Raw genomic sequence first — 14,926 nt, 5'->3', positions numbered from 1 at the left:
TCTCGAAGCTGAGAAGCTGCGAGAAAAGCTCAGCTACAGTGACCGGCCCCACCCTAGAGCACATAGCAGAAACCACCGGATCGAAATCTTCATCGAGTCCGGCCAGGATGTGGGAGATAATGTCTTCCTCGTCCACACTCTTCCTTGCGGCGATCAGCTCGTTGCAGAGGGTTCTGGCCTTCTCGACGTAGTCAGTGATGGAAAGGTTGCCCTTCTGCAGGTTGGCGAGGGCGATGCGAACATTGGTGGTCGGCGATCGAGTGCGAGATGTAAGCATCCCTTCGACCGTGTTCCAGAGCTCCGCCGAGGTGTCACAGGATGCAACCTGGATGGCTATCTCACGAGGAAGAGTCGTCAGGAGATAGGAGAAGACTTGTTGGTCTTGCGCATACCAGGTTTGAAAGTCAGGGTTCGGCGCTTTCGCCGTGGTCTTGCTGTCGGCGGAGGCCACATCGATCTGCATGGGTGGTGGCGGCTGTTCAACGTCGAGGTACTTCGCCATCTGGGCTCCCCGGATGGCGGAGAGCACGGTCGTTCGCCACAGGGCTTGGTTGCCCTTGGTAAGCTTCTCTGTGGCAGCGTGAGCGAATGGCAAGGAGAGGAAAGAACTTGAAGACGTCGCCATGGATGAGCTCGAGGATTCCTCTAATTACCATGAAAGAAAGAGAATTGTGAAAGTGTATGCTGTTTGGCAGGGATGCGTACATGTTATATAGAGATACCAGATTACAAGATGAGGCGCGCAGGTTGTTACTAGGCTTGGCCTCTACTCCAAGCTATACAAAGATAAACCTATCCTAGCTAACAACCTGCCGCCCAAGATTACATGTACGTATACACAATACGTGATAACATGTCACAAAATACTAGCCTATACAATTTCTACAAGCCTATCATTTAACAGTGATCCCTGACCAGTTTGGTCCTTATGTTAATATAAACAAATGTAGCCTCTCACGGGAGGTACGAACGATTTCTTAAAACTTGTGAGTTTAAGGCGGTGAGATTTTTCAATACTCTTATTGTGCGGTGCTGGACATACCACAATTTATGAAATTAGACACCCCAAAGTATATAAAACTATGATCTTTTCAAAAGCCAGTGTACTAACTAAAAACTCTAATGTCCAAATGGGGCATAATAAAGTTCGATAGGTTGATACCTGGCACGCTACAGTGTGACCAACGGCTAGGATGTTCCTGGCCGACATCCTCCTGAATCGATCTGTGGTTGTAGAGGATTGTGCTGGTCAGGATTGCACATGCATATCACAGACGCGGGTAGGTTATCCTACAAACGAGCATTCCTAATTGCTCAGGGGGATTCGTTGCCCTGGTTCGAGATCTGATGAAAAGTTCCCGGGACATATATGGAGTATATGATGCCCCAACCGGCCCCACTGAATCATGTCAGCCATGACATTTGCATCTAGTAGGACTAGTGATCATATCACATAATGGACACAACTATACAACGGCGGGTTAGCGCTTAACAACTCTGCACAAGATTTGCGTGATAACTCCATGGATCTGAATATCCCTGCACGTAAGGCATGCGGCCTCCCCTGCATGCATGCCTGAAGCATGATGATTGATGGAGCTGCAATACTCAAGCAAACACGTTTGATGTCCGTCGTCGTGTATAAATGGGACCTCCGTAACGCTCTCAGAACTCACACCGCTCACACACCACCAAAATCAAGTGTTCCCTCCGTCCCATACCACAATGTAAGATGTTTTTTTAACATCAAACTAGTATTAAAAAATGTCTTACATTATGGGATGGAGGGAGTAGTAAGCTACCTACGTAATTCAGATTCTAGTGAGCTTCACCTCCACCATCATGACCAACTTCGCCGCCCAGCTCAAGGATAGTTTTTTCGGCCTCGTCGACCGCATCATTGGCCGTGGCCGCGTCGGTGCGCTGGCACCGGCCGTGCAGGAGGTATGTTTACATTTTACTAGGAAAATAAAATTGTTTTCTACTGTACAATGCTTACTTACAATGTTGTAGCTAGAAAACTTACGGACTTACGGTACTGCTCACTACTCTTGCAGCACATCGAGATTCGATCGAGAGGCCCCGATGTGTCAGGAGGATCGGAGGCGGAAGTCAATTAGACAACGTTGGTGCTACTTGTCAATTACTATCTGCTAAAGTCCCGAGATTATTTCTCGCAAACAAAAAAATGTCCGGAGGTTATTGCTTCTCTCCAGATTGATGCATGTGGCTTCCCTTGTTCTGAAAGTTGAAACAGATGCATTGATTGCTGGTGTTCTGATTGTGTGAACTGTGTGTGTGTGTGTGTCCCGTTTTGTGATTGGGTGTGCTTTCAGTACTCAACAAGATTTATTTTCATGCTTCGTAGCTGAAGTATCAAGCTTAATAATTTTATTGCGACATGTATATTCCATGAAGCAGTCATTACTTTGATAAAAAATTCACACGCTGATCAAAAGTTATACGTGGTTTATGTCATGCCCTGGTAAGAGCATCTCCAACAGTTGTCCAATAATAGGGCATTTTTACCCAAAAACATTGTTCCAACAACTACCCTATTGTAAATTTTGCTTCAAAAAATTTTGGGCAGCCCAAAAATACAACCACTTGTGTTGCAAATATATGGCAGCATCTCGTTATTGCCACAAAACGAAAACAGCCACGCGCGCAGCCCCAACCACCACCCAAACATTTTCGTGCACGACCGTCGCCACACCTCCCCACGGCCTGCCACCACCACTAACCACAGCACGACCATTACCGGCTCCTCCAACGCCGATGCCTACCCCGCCATTCTCTCCACCGCTCTCGCGCTCCTCGTCGGCTACTCCTTAGTTCCTCGTCCGGCCGTTGCCGCCGCCATCATGGTTGTCCGTGCTCGCCATGGCTGTTTTGCAGCCCCACGTACCGCCGCCACAGCTGCAGGGGATGTGCCACCTCTGCCTTGGAAGTACAATGTCGCCATGATGAAGCCATGAGGCGGTGGCATGAAGAGGCTGCCGCGTGACCTAGCGTCGGCTGTGTCGCGGCCGAAGAAGACGAAGGATGTGGGCTGATACTATTGTGTTGGCGGCTACTGCTGCTGCGGTGCCTCCCCTTCCCACTTTCGTCCCACCACTGTCATCCGTCATAACCACCATGCGCGTCCACAACATGTTCGACAAAATGTCGCAAAGCTAAAAAATCATTGTGTTTTGTATTGTTCTTTTTTCACGTTAAATGCAATTGCAAGGTGATGTGTGCCTATATTCAATTTTGTGTGCATGCAGTCTGGATGATGACACTTATTTTGCAATATACAAATGTTGCAAATCAAGATTTTGTCTCTCAAGAATATGAAACACAATATGATGATCTTGACATGGTGGAGGTGGGTTTTATTGAGGCACCACCTAGGGAAGAATGGCAAACTACCAAAACAATGAAGACACGTTGCTATGTTTGGCTTGGAAGAAAATTGATCTTGATGTGTATGTTAGTCACCAATGAGCACGTATTGGATGCGGATCGAAGAGTTCTTTGATGCACACAACACTAGTGGCTATGACTGACCGATCGCTTCTCTACTCTACCGATGGCCCACTCCACGGATTGTCAAAATTCTTGAAAAATATCAAACGCATGGACCCAAGTGGATGCAACCATGATGATAAGGTGACTATTTGTTGAACTTCATCAATTGTTTTGTCAATTGTGGTATGTGGATCATGCTAGCTCTTTAAGTGTGTATAGGTACCTAACTTCTTTTTTTATAGTTGTGGTATGTGGATGTGGCTTGCTCAAAGTTTGTTCCGGGGACAAGGAAGAATGTGAAGAAGAAGAAAGGGAAATCATTCACTTTGCATCCTTGTTGGAAGGAGCTTGAACATGAGGAGAAGTGGAAGAACCGGGAGTTGTGCGAAATTCCGAATAGAAAGAACACCAAGAGCTCGGTTGGAGATGGCACAATTGTTGATCATGATGATGATGACGACGCATCAAGTGGCGAGGAAGAAAAATGATCCCCACTCCCAACTCGGTTGCTCGTACGGGAAAGCCCTATTGAAAAGCGAATGAAGGCCGGACACAATTATATGAGGGAATCATTTGAAGCCATAGTCAATGCAAGAAAAGTGTATGCGAATGAAAGAAGGATTATGAAGATGAAGGAAACAGAGGAGAGGACGACGACCGAGCTATGGAAGGTGGCGGCCAAGGAAAGGCTAGCGGTGGCCGAGGTACAGAAGGTTGTGGCCGAGGAGCGGAAGGTGGCGGTTTAGGAGAGGAAGGCAGCTGAGGAGAAAGATAAAAATCTTATGTTAATGGACACAAGTGGTCTTGATGCGAAGCAAAAAAACATATGTTAGGCTTTGTCACGGTGATGTGTTGGTGATGAAGTTGATGAACATGATAGGAGGATGCATGGGTGCCATGGGTGGCGGCATGTGTTCCTTGGGTGCCGCTATGGGTGTCATGAGTGGCGGCATGTGAGGATTCATGGGTTTCGGCATGAGTGGAGGCATGGGAATATTCATGGGTGCCACGGGAGGTGGAATGAGAGGTTTGATGAGTGATCTGGAGGTGGCATGGGTGGTGCGATGGGTGCCATGGGAGTTGGCTATGTTGGAGCTATGGGTGTTGTCTTGGGAGGAGGCATGAATGGTACCATGCATGGCCATGAAGACAAAGAGGCCAATGGTGGCTATGAGGTCGATGATGGCAATGGAAGCGATGAAAGTTGAGAAGCTATTATTAAAAAATAGTTGAGAGGCTATCTGCTATGTACTTCTATGCTATATGCACTTTTGTTTGTGTTGGTCAGGCACTATACTTGTGGATTGGATTTGAATTTGATATGTGGATTTGAAGTTCAATTTTATATGTTGTTGATTGTGCGTGTGGTGATCTTGCAAAGTTTAAATTCTACATGTAGTTTGTGTTTTGTATGCAATTGTAGAGAAGAAATATGTGGTGTGGATGCCCTATTTTAGGGGAGTTGATGGACATGTAGTTCCTTGTTTTAGGGCTGCTATTTGAGATGCTCATTTTGTCGCACCCTAAAAATTACTTTTTTCATGTCCCAAATTTTACTCCAGCTATTTTGCCCTAAATAGGGCAGATGTGGGAGATGCCCTAAATGGCTGCTATCTTGTTGTGAGATATCAAACAATTTCAGCCCCCAATGAAACAAAGAATGTATTGACCAAAGGACACAACTTGCTAGAACACATGCACTTCTTTTTCGTTCACTAAAATAGATATTTGTTTTGGTCCATGGTGCTAGAGTTCATCTGCTCACAAGTCTACTTGATTATTTTAACATTGCATACGGTTGGATAATGTATACACCACTGGCAAGAAACATGAAAAAACAACTTTTTTGTAACATAAGAAATTCAATGGTGCATTAAAAAACATAGTTTTAGTAGAACAACAATAAAAAATGCAAGCAAAAAATATATAAAAACGTTGGGTACACAAAAAAATCATTTCCACATTACAAAAACATGACACTCATAAACAAATTGCATGAAATAAAGTTTTAAGACCAAGAAAATTATCAAAACATATTTAATAGTACAAACAAAAAAATTTGTACATCCAAGTAAACATGTTGAACTCCCTGCAAAATAGGTAAGCACGTTGCACATTTTTAAAGTGTGCATCTACTGTTTATTTGAAGTGTGACGGACCAAGTTTTTCTTTTGAGAACACAGAAGTACAAGTAATATAAATATTGAATATTACAATGGTGTAGAATAAAGTGCAGCTGCAAAGCAAAAACACTCATTGTATACAAATGACTGGGAAGAAATCCAAAAACACTTCTTTAGTGTGCAATTTGATGCTTTAAAAGTATACAACTACCTAATTGTTAATTTTGAATAAAAAATATAGGAAAATATAAGTATGTTTTGGGTTCATTTGTGAAAATGTAAAGTAGGCAAAATAATTATGTATAGTTTCACACTTTAATTGTGCAAAATATCGTATTGTGCATTTTCTAGCAAAGTTAGATAATTCAACCCCTTATTCTAAACCATTTGTGGAGACCCAAAGGAGAATCCGAAATCACCAAATGGAAATGCTATATGTCTTTCATACCAAGCAATAGGTATTGCCCGTCTAAGCGCACCGCTGAAAACACTGTGGTTTTATTTGAGTCGGCCCAATTGGAAGGAGACCGGGCATTTTTCCTTTGTGATTTCCTGGCGGTAATTCATGGTTTTCCATTGTTGTTTTTCTCAGTTTTCCACGAGTTGGTTTTTGTCTAGTTTAATATTATTTTTATCCTTTTGTCATTTGTTTCTTTTGTATTTCTTTTTTACATTTCCTTTTTTTATTTGTTCCAATCTTTTCAAAAATCAAATTATATATGAGATTTTTTTAAACACATTGAAAACTTACTCAAACATTTTTATAAACACATGAACATTTTAAAATAATATTCCCTCCATCCCATCATATAAGAGCGTTTTGACACTAGTATAGTGTAAAACACGCTCTTATATTATGGGAAGGAGGGAGTAGTTGAAATTTTCCATACACATGCTCGAATTACAAAAAAATAGAATTAAGTGAACACTGTTTTTAAGAACATGGTCATTTTTCTAGATTACATGTTGAAATTTGTGCAAGTACACTTGAAAATTACATAAATATTTCTATAAATATGTAACACTATTTTCTTAATAACTCGGTACTTTTTAAACACATATTGAACATTTATTTATACATGATAAGCATTTTGTAACACATGGTGAACACTCACAAAACATATGATGAGCATTTTTCTTGAATTTTTTTAGGTACATGGCAAACAGTTTTTATAAAATTGGTAAAACAAAAATATTTTCCAAATATTTTTTTTCACAACGTTTCAAAAAATGAGAAAAAGAAAAAATGAGAAAAAATCGGAAGGAATTTAATGCCCCGTTGGTTTTCATCGTAAGCTCAGCGCCTTTGATTTTCACCTTGAATCAGCCACTTTATTATGTAAATCTAGTCTGTGAATAAATTTCCGTACGCGTGTATCATCAAGGGCTCCAATCATAACGAGAAAGCACGCGAATATGATAAGGCGTCATGATCACACATCATCAGAGTGTGGGTTGGCCACGCTGATCCATCCCAGTAGGCACCCCCATGCACCACCACGCATGCAAACGTGTCACACACTCACACATGTGGAATGTGAACATTCCTGGCTGCTGTTCCGCGTGAGCTCATATACTCATGTAATGACCCTCCCTACGATTTGGGAGATCGGGCACTATAAGCATGCATGCACAAAAGAGAGTCACAGACAACCCAAGCTGATGATGCAAGTCGCTACGCTGACATCTGTGCATATTGCTCCCTCCAGTTCCTAAATATAAGTTTTTTCAGAGATTTCAATATGAATTACATACGGATGTATATAGACATAGTTTAGAGTGTAAATTACTCATTTTGCTTTGTATGTAGTCCATGTTAAAATTTATTGAAAGACTTATATTTAGTAACTGAGGGAGTGTATCATATCATCAAGCAAGTTGATGGTGCAATTTGGTCGTTTCAACAGTCGCCTTGATATTAGTATGCTTGCCGCAGTCTTGCTGTTAATAGTGGACAATCAACAACTCTCTGTAGCCCGGTGCATTTTCCAGTAGCCGTGGCATCTCTTTGGAGCAAGTTGCAATAAGAAGAGGGCGCCCATCCATTTGGGAATGTGATCGACCAGAAGAAGACCGTGTAGTAGTGGAGTGCTGAACTACGCATGATTCACATGCATGCCGATCGAGAAATTCCGATTCCCTCGATCCACACGCATGATTCACATGCATGCGGGTAGTGCGGTAGTAGCACTCAACTGTCGCGCTCTGAGTATGGTACGACGTCCTAGCTACCTGGTGTGCCTGGTCGGTTGGTGGCGCCGCGCCGTGTATAAATACCGTCCCCCCGGCGATGCCAACATGACTCACTCACCAGTGTCACCACTCACAGTTGAGCTGAAAGCAATAGCCTCACTCACGCCAGTGTCACCAATCACAGCTGAGCTGAAAGCAATAGCATCAAGCAGCTAGCTCGGCAGCTTGGATTTAACAGCACCAACTCCCATGGCCAGCTACGCCGCCCAGCTCCTGGACGTGTTCTACGACCTCGTCGAGCGCGTCACCGGCTACAGCGCCCGCGCCCAAGACGACAAAGGTACGTAAACACACACGCGCGACACTCCTATGACAACGGCATTGCTGAAGTTGTACCTATTTCTATCTATAATTGCTAATGATTCGCGACGTGTGTGGCTTCTTGCGCATGCAGATCTACAGAAGCATAACAAGTTGGCAACTACGGAGGCTTTCCGGACGGAGGAAGTTGTCGAGATCAGGTCCAGGAATCTCCCGGTTGTCTCAGGAGGCTCAGAGGGCCAGGTCAATTAACCTGGATGGCATGTAGAGCCAGCCTCTACTTACGGCAGAGACATCCGTGTGGTTTCTGATAGATCATAGCCTCGAAATGGGGTGCGGAATGTTTCAGTTTGTTACAATGTTCTATCGTGTCTTGCTATGTTAATTAACTTCCTGATCGGGGTTTATGTGTGTTGTTCTCGTGTGCTTGTAACTTGATGAACTTGCTTGTTAATTTCTACCGATCAAGTGTTTGTTTTCTCTCCAAGCTTACTTTCTACGAAATGGTTTTCTATTTAAATGCATGGTGAAAGGAAAGACATGAATGCTCGTGAAGACAAGAAAAGTAATTGAAAAGATGATTGCATCTAATGATCCTGTTGTGAGGCTATCATTTATGTAATGACATAAATCGAACATGTCCGTGCGTTGCAACAGGAGAAAACCCTCCAAAGGATTATTTTTTCTTCATTCTTTAATTCAGAAACCGAATATAACATTAAGATGGTTGATGGTGGAGATGATGAAAATAGATCACTTTTTATCTAATGATCTGACTCCAAAATACTCAATTCAGAACAGAAGCCCAACATAATGTTCAGATGATTGGTGATGGAAATGATAGCAATGGATACTCATTTTTTATCCGATTCCAAAACACTCTATTCAGAAAATGTTGCTGATTTTAAATGTCGGTTATCAAAATCGTCAGCAATGGTCGATTCAATATTGTGATTCCTTTTTTGCAATAACAACATCGAAATAAATGTTAAACCTCCCATATTCAGATTGTTATGTGCAAACACCATGCACCCACTCAAGTACAAAAATTTATGGAGAAGAAATAGTATGTTAGAAATTTTTCTAAAACAAATTGTGAAGTCTAAATGTACTCATTTTCTTTAATGCATCATGATTATTTCAACATGAAGGACGAACGAAATTACTAAAAGAAGTTAGTTTCATTTTTCTTATGCAACTGTTACAGTGATTGGTGATTCTACGGGCCGTCCATCCACTGCGATCAAACGGTGGAGAAAGTAGAGTTACGAGGAATTACAAGACTGAAATTACATGAAATTACGAATAATGGTGGGACCATTACAAAACTAGGGTGGGGCTAGCCATTTTCTAAAAGGGTAGTTCCGTCCAATTTTAGTCAAGGCCATCATCATTTCTTCCATAAATAGCACTCATCGGTGAGTGCTAGGTAACTGAAAACGTGGTGAGTTTAGTCTCTTCCACAAGTATCTCTGGAAGTCGAGAATAAGACAAGGAGAGCAGGAGAAATATTGTGTTTCTCTATTAGTTAAAAAATGAGGTGTGTGTTAAGATATTAACAATCTTGTCTATGGTGCGAGGACAAAGCATCTTGTGAAATTGGATGTCACAAAATTATTGGAGATTTTATTTATATCCACATGAGATCGTCGTCGGCTCTCTAACAACTTCGGGCATTGTGGAACAATCTCAATTTGGGAAGTTACGAGTGAGGGAGAATTCTAAGATATTAGTTAAATTGTCGTAGATGGAGATTCTATCAACCATTTCTAATTTCTTTCATAACAGTCAAGCAATGTAAGATTTGTTGTGATTCCTCACTAGTTTGGTTCTTTGATTTCTAAAAACTTGTGAGTTTAAGGTGGAGAGTTTTTTCAATACTCTTACTTGGGACTGGACATACCACAATTTATGAAACCAGACACCTGAAAGTATATAAAACTATGATCTTTTCCTAAACCAGTGTAGTAATTGTGTTAGAGATACATTTGGTAGTTAGAGATAGTCCGAGATTAGATAGGAATTGTTTCCATCTTATCTCTAGGAGGTGGGGAGGCGACGTCTTACCCTCCAGGTCTTGTACTCAATATACACTCGCCCTCGAGGCTCAATAATACATCCACCGCATTATGCAAAAACCGCTGACCGATTTCTCCCATTAGAATCAGTTAGGTAGGGGGGGGGGGGCTCGTCTAAAGAAAATTTGGATATTAATTTAGAACAAATTTTGGATAATTAAATACATACGGTTATGCCTTAAAATAGTACTCCCTCCGTCCCATAATATAAGATCGTTTTGCAAGCTAAAACTTATATTAGGGACAAATGTAGTACTATACAACTACCTGTTTGCTAATTTCTAAATACCAAAAGATATATAAAATATAAGTATGTTTTGGCTTCATTTATAAAAACCCTAAAATAATTAAAACAAATATGTATAGTTCCAGACTTTAAATGTTATTATTTGATTGTGCTTTCCAAGCAATCCGTTAGATAATTCAACCCTTATTCGAGACTATTTATTGAGACCCAAATGATAATCCAAAAATCACCAATAGGAAATGCTATATGTCCCTCGTACCGAGCAATAGACTATTGCCTGCCCAAGCGCGCCGCTAAAGACATTGTAGTTTATTAATAATTGGGGGGGGGGGGGGGTCCCTCCTCTATGATTTCATTGCGGTTGTATTTTTCCATATATTTTTATTTTTTGTCAATTAAATAAAAAAATTGAACTCTTTTTAAAAACCTTGAAAAATACTACTTGAACATTTTTTTATAAATACATGAAGACTTTTGAATAATGGTTGAGTTTTCTCCACACACATGTAAAAGTTACAGAATAACAAAAACTAGTGAACACCTTTTCAATAACATTAAAATTATACATTAGAATTTTTGGCAAATACACAAGAAAATTACAAGGACATTTTTATAAATATGTAGCACTTTTTTCTTAATAACATGAAACTTTTTTTATAACACACTATACACATGATAAACATTTTGTAACACACGATATATATTTTAAATATACAATGAACATTTTTCTAGAATGCACAATTAACAATTTTGTAGGTACACATCAAACAGTCTTTCAAAAATTAGTAAAATTAAAATATTTTCAAAATATATTTTTGATAACATTTTAAAAAATGGAGAAAAACAGAAACAAAAATGTGAAGAAAAAACAGAAAGAACGATCCCCTTGATTTTCGTCGTAAGCTCCTCTGATTTTCACCATTTGCGAACCACTTCATTATGTAAATCTAGACCGGAGAGGCTTTCCGTATGTGTACCATCGAGAGCTCCGATCATAACGACAAAGCACGCGAATATGATCATGCGTCGTGATCACGCATCATCATAGTGTGGGCTACGCTGACCCATCCCAGTAGGCACCCCCATGCCGGCATGCCCCACCAGGCATGCAAACGTGTCACACCATGTGGAATGTGAACGTTCTTGGCTGCTGTTCCGGGTGGCATACGGGTAGGGGACAACCCGACGATTTTGGGAGATAGGATGCTCTCGTCGTGCATGCGCAAAACAGAGCCACGGCAAATTACGAACCCCAAGCTGACGATGCATATTATATCAGATCATCAAGCAAGTTGATGGTGCAATTTGGTCGTTCAATAGTCGCCTTGCATCGGTCTTGCTGTTAATAGTGGACAATCGACAACTCTCCATGCCCGGTGCATTTTCCTGTAGCTGGTGGCGTCTCTTTGGAGCAAGTTGCACTAAAAAGAAGACGGTCCATCCATCTGCGAATGTGATCGACCAGAAGACGCGGGTGGACTATGGACATATGCATGATTCACATGCATGCCGATCGAGAAATTACGACTCCCTCCATCCAATAACGCTGGTAGTGGAGTACGTACTGACCTGTCGCGCTCTCAGTACGAGTGTGGCACTACGTCCTAGCGCCCGCACGCGCGTGGGCCTTGTATATGAAGAACGCCGGTGCGCGTGGTCGGTTGGTGGCGCCGCGCCGTGTATAAATACCGTCCCCCGGCGAGGGCAACATGACTCACTCAACAGCCGCCACTCACAGCTCAAAGCAAGCAGTCAGCAGCTGGCCAAGAAGAGCAAGGCAGCAAGCAGCTAGACTGTTCGATTAGCTAAGCTAGTGGCGGTAACACAGCAGCTTGTATTACCCAGCACGGCAGCACCAGCTCCGATCCCATGGCCAGCTTCGCGTCCCAGCTCCTGGATGTGTTCTACTACCTCGTCCAGCGCGTCACCGGCTACAGCGCCCGCGCCGAGGACGACAAGGGTACGTAAACGCTCTGAAAACGCCACAGCTGAAGTATTGCACTAGTTGCTAATGATTCGCTACGTGTGTGTCTACCTATGCAGACCTACAGAAGCACAGCAAGTTGGCAACTACGGAGGTTTTTCGGACAGAGGAAGTTGTCGAGATCAGGTCCAGAAATCACCCGGTTGTATCAGGAGGGTCAGGCGGGCAGGTCAACATGGATGGTATGTAGTAGAGGTTGCTAGCCTCTACGTACGGTAAAGCCATACATAACGGCCGTGTGGTGTCACATGGCCTCAAGATGTTGTGCGGCCTGCTGATGTTTCAGTTTGTTACAATGTTCTTGCTATCGTGTCTTGCTATGTTAATTAACTCTACCTGATCGAGTTTTATGGGTGTTGTCTCGTGCGCTTGTAAGTTGTAAGGCTAATAAAGCAGTAACTTCATGAGCATGCTTGTTAATTTTCTACTGATCAAGTGTTTGTTTTCTCCAAGCTTACTTTCTGCAAAATATTTTTCTATTAAATTGCATGGTGAATTGAAAGACATGAATGCTCGTGAAGACAAGAAAAGTAATTGAAAATATGATTGCATCTAATGAGCCTGTGGTGAGGCTATGTTTTATGTTTTGTTCCTTGAAATGGAGATTAAAATATTGGGCATCTACATCATTGAGATGGACAAAGCCATTTTTATTGAAGTTCATGCTAGGCAACGACCAAAGTCATCAACATGTGGAGTGTAAAACATAGGTGACAATGATATAACCATCACAATCTATGAATTTAAAACACACGACTAGAGTGTTTTACAAAAAACTACCACATTACATGCATGCGTCCCACAGAACTAACACAATTTTAAAAGTGACCGAAAACTATCAAAATTTTGAAATTTTCTGACTAAAACTACCAACTCGAGTTGATGGCCGCTTTTATGATTTTAAACCAGTATATGACATGCGGGATCCATGTGTCAGGGCTGACGTGGCGGCAAAGTCAACTCTGTTTATTTTGACAGTTAAGTTAACCGTTATCACATGTGGGTCCCACATGTCCGCATATATCTTCTTCTTCCTCATCCTCTTTCTCTCTTAGGCATTTCAACGGACACCTAGTGTTCATGCCCGCGTGGTGAAACGGAGCATGGGTGCGCCGTCAAGGACGCGGAGCTCGCTGTACCGCGTCGCTGGTGGCCTTGTCTGCAAGCTTCGCCATGCCCCAAAGTGGTCACCAACATAAGGAATCACCTAGAGCAACCCCCGGACGAGTCAATTAACCTGGATGGTATGTAGAGCCAGCCTCTACGTACGGCAGAGACATCCGTGTGGTGTCTGATAGGTCATAGCCTCAAAATGGTGTGCGGCCTGCTGGTGTGTATGTGTGTGTGTGTCCTAGTAATGTTTCAGTTTGCTACAATGTTCTATCGTGTCTTGCTATGTTAATTAACTTCCTGATCAGGGTTTATTTGTGTTGTTCTTGTAACTTGATAAATTTGCTTGTTAATTTCTACCGATCAAGTGTTTGTTTTTTCTCCAAGCTTACTTTCTACGAATTGTTTTTCTATTTAAATGCATGGTGAGAGGGAAGACATGAATGCCCGTGAAGACAAGAAAAGTAATTGAAAAGATGATTGCATCTGATGAGCCTGTGACCAGGCTATCATTTATGTTTTATTCCTTGAAAAGGAGATTGAAATCTCCGGCTTCTACATCATTGCGATGCACAAAACCATTTTTTATAGAAGTTGATGCTAGGCAACTACCAAAGTCATCAACAAATTAAGTATAAAACATAGGCGGCAACAATAACACCATTACAATCTATGAATTTAACACATGTGTGCATCATCCGCAAAAAAAACACGTGTGCGCGACTAAGAAAACTTGTTCTACAATATCGTCTTTGATGAGAGTGGCAATATAGCGAACGAGCTCGCATGCTCCCGCTTGGTGGACCAATGGAACAGCGAGGCGTGGGTGTTGCATTTAGTGCTGATGGAAATACGGTCGAAGATACCAGGTGATAACAGTTCGTGTACTGTGTGTGTATGCGTATGACCTGGCAACGGGGTAGAACGGCACTGTGACGGCTCCTATGCTTTTCGGGAAGTTTTTTTGCATGAAAATTAAAGCAAATCAATGGCTATGATTAGAGGTGTTTGAGCATAATTGGTTTGCAGCCAATATTTGGCTAGTCAAATGTTGGCAATATCAAGACTTGCCAAATATTAGTAATTTTATGTGAGATAGGCAACGCAACTCGGTAACCAACCAATTAGTAGTCAATATTTGGTATAATGCCAAACATTGGCATGTCAATTTTTGGCAACAAACAAATTATGCTCTTTATCCACCAGCCAACTCGAGCTAGGTGTAGTTTAGTCCCTCTGTAACTTTTAGTTCAAAACAAGTGGCTCGTTCAGTTCCCAACGAAGCCATTATCAAAACAAAACAAAAACGTCGCACGATCTCTCTTCCTCACCCCGTTCGGAGCCATGTTTTCGGCGT

The 14,926-nt window shown here is 42.0% G+C and overlaps 1 pseudogene; it reads right to left on the bottom strand.

Annotated features, from left to right (window-relative positions):
- Positions 1-139, bottom strand: LOC125541906 (annotated as a pseudogene).
- Positions 140-14,926: the final 14,787 nt, after the last annotated feature.

Source organism: Triticum urartu, chromosome 2 (assembly GCF_003073215.2).
Source record: "Triticum urartu cultivar G1812 chromosome 2, Tu2.1, whole genome shotgun sequence".
Classification (NCBI taxonomy): Eukaryota; Viridiplantae; Streptophyta; class Magnoliopsida; order Poales; family Poaceae; genus Triticum; species Triticum urartu.
This window is presented reverse-complemented; position numbering and strand designations above follow the sequence as displayed.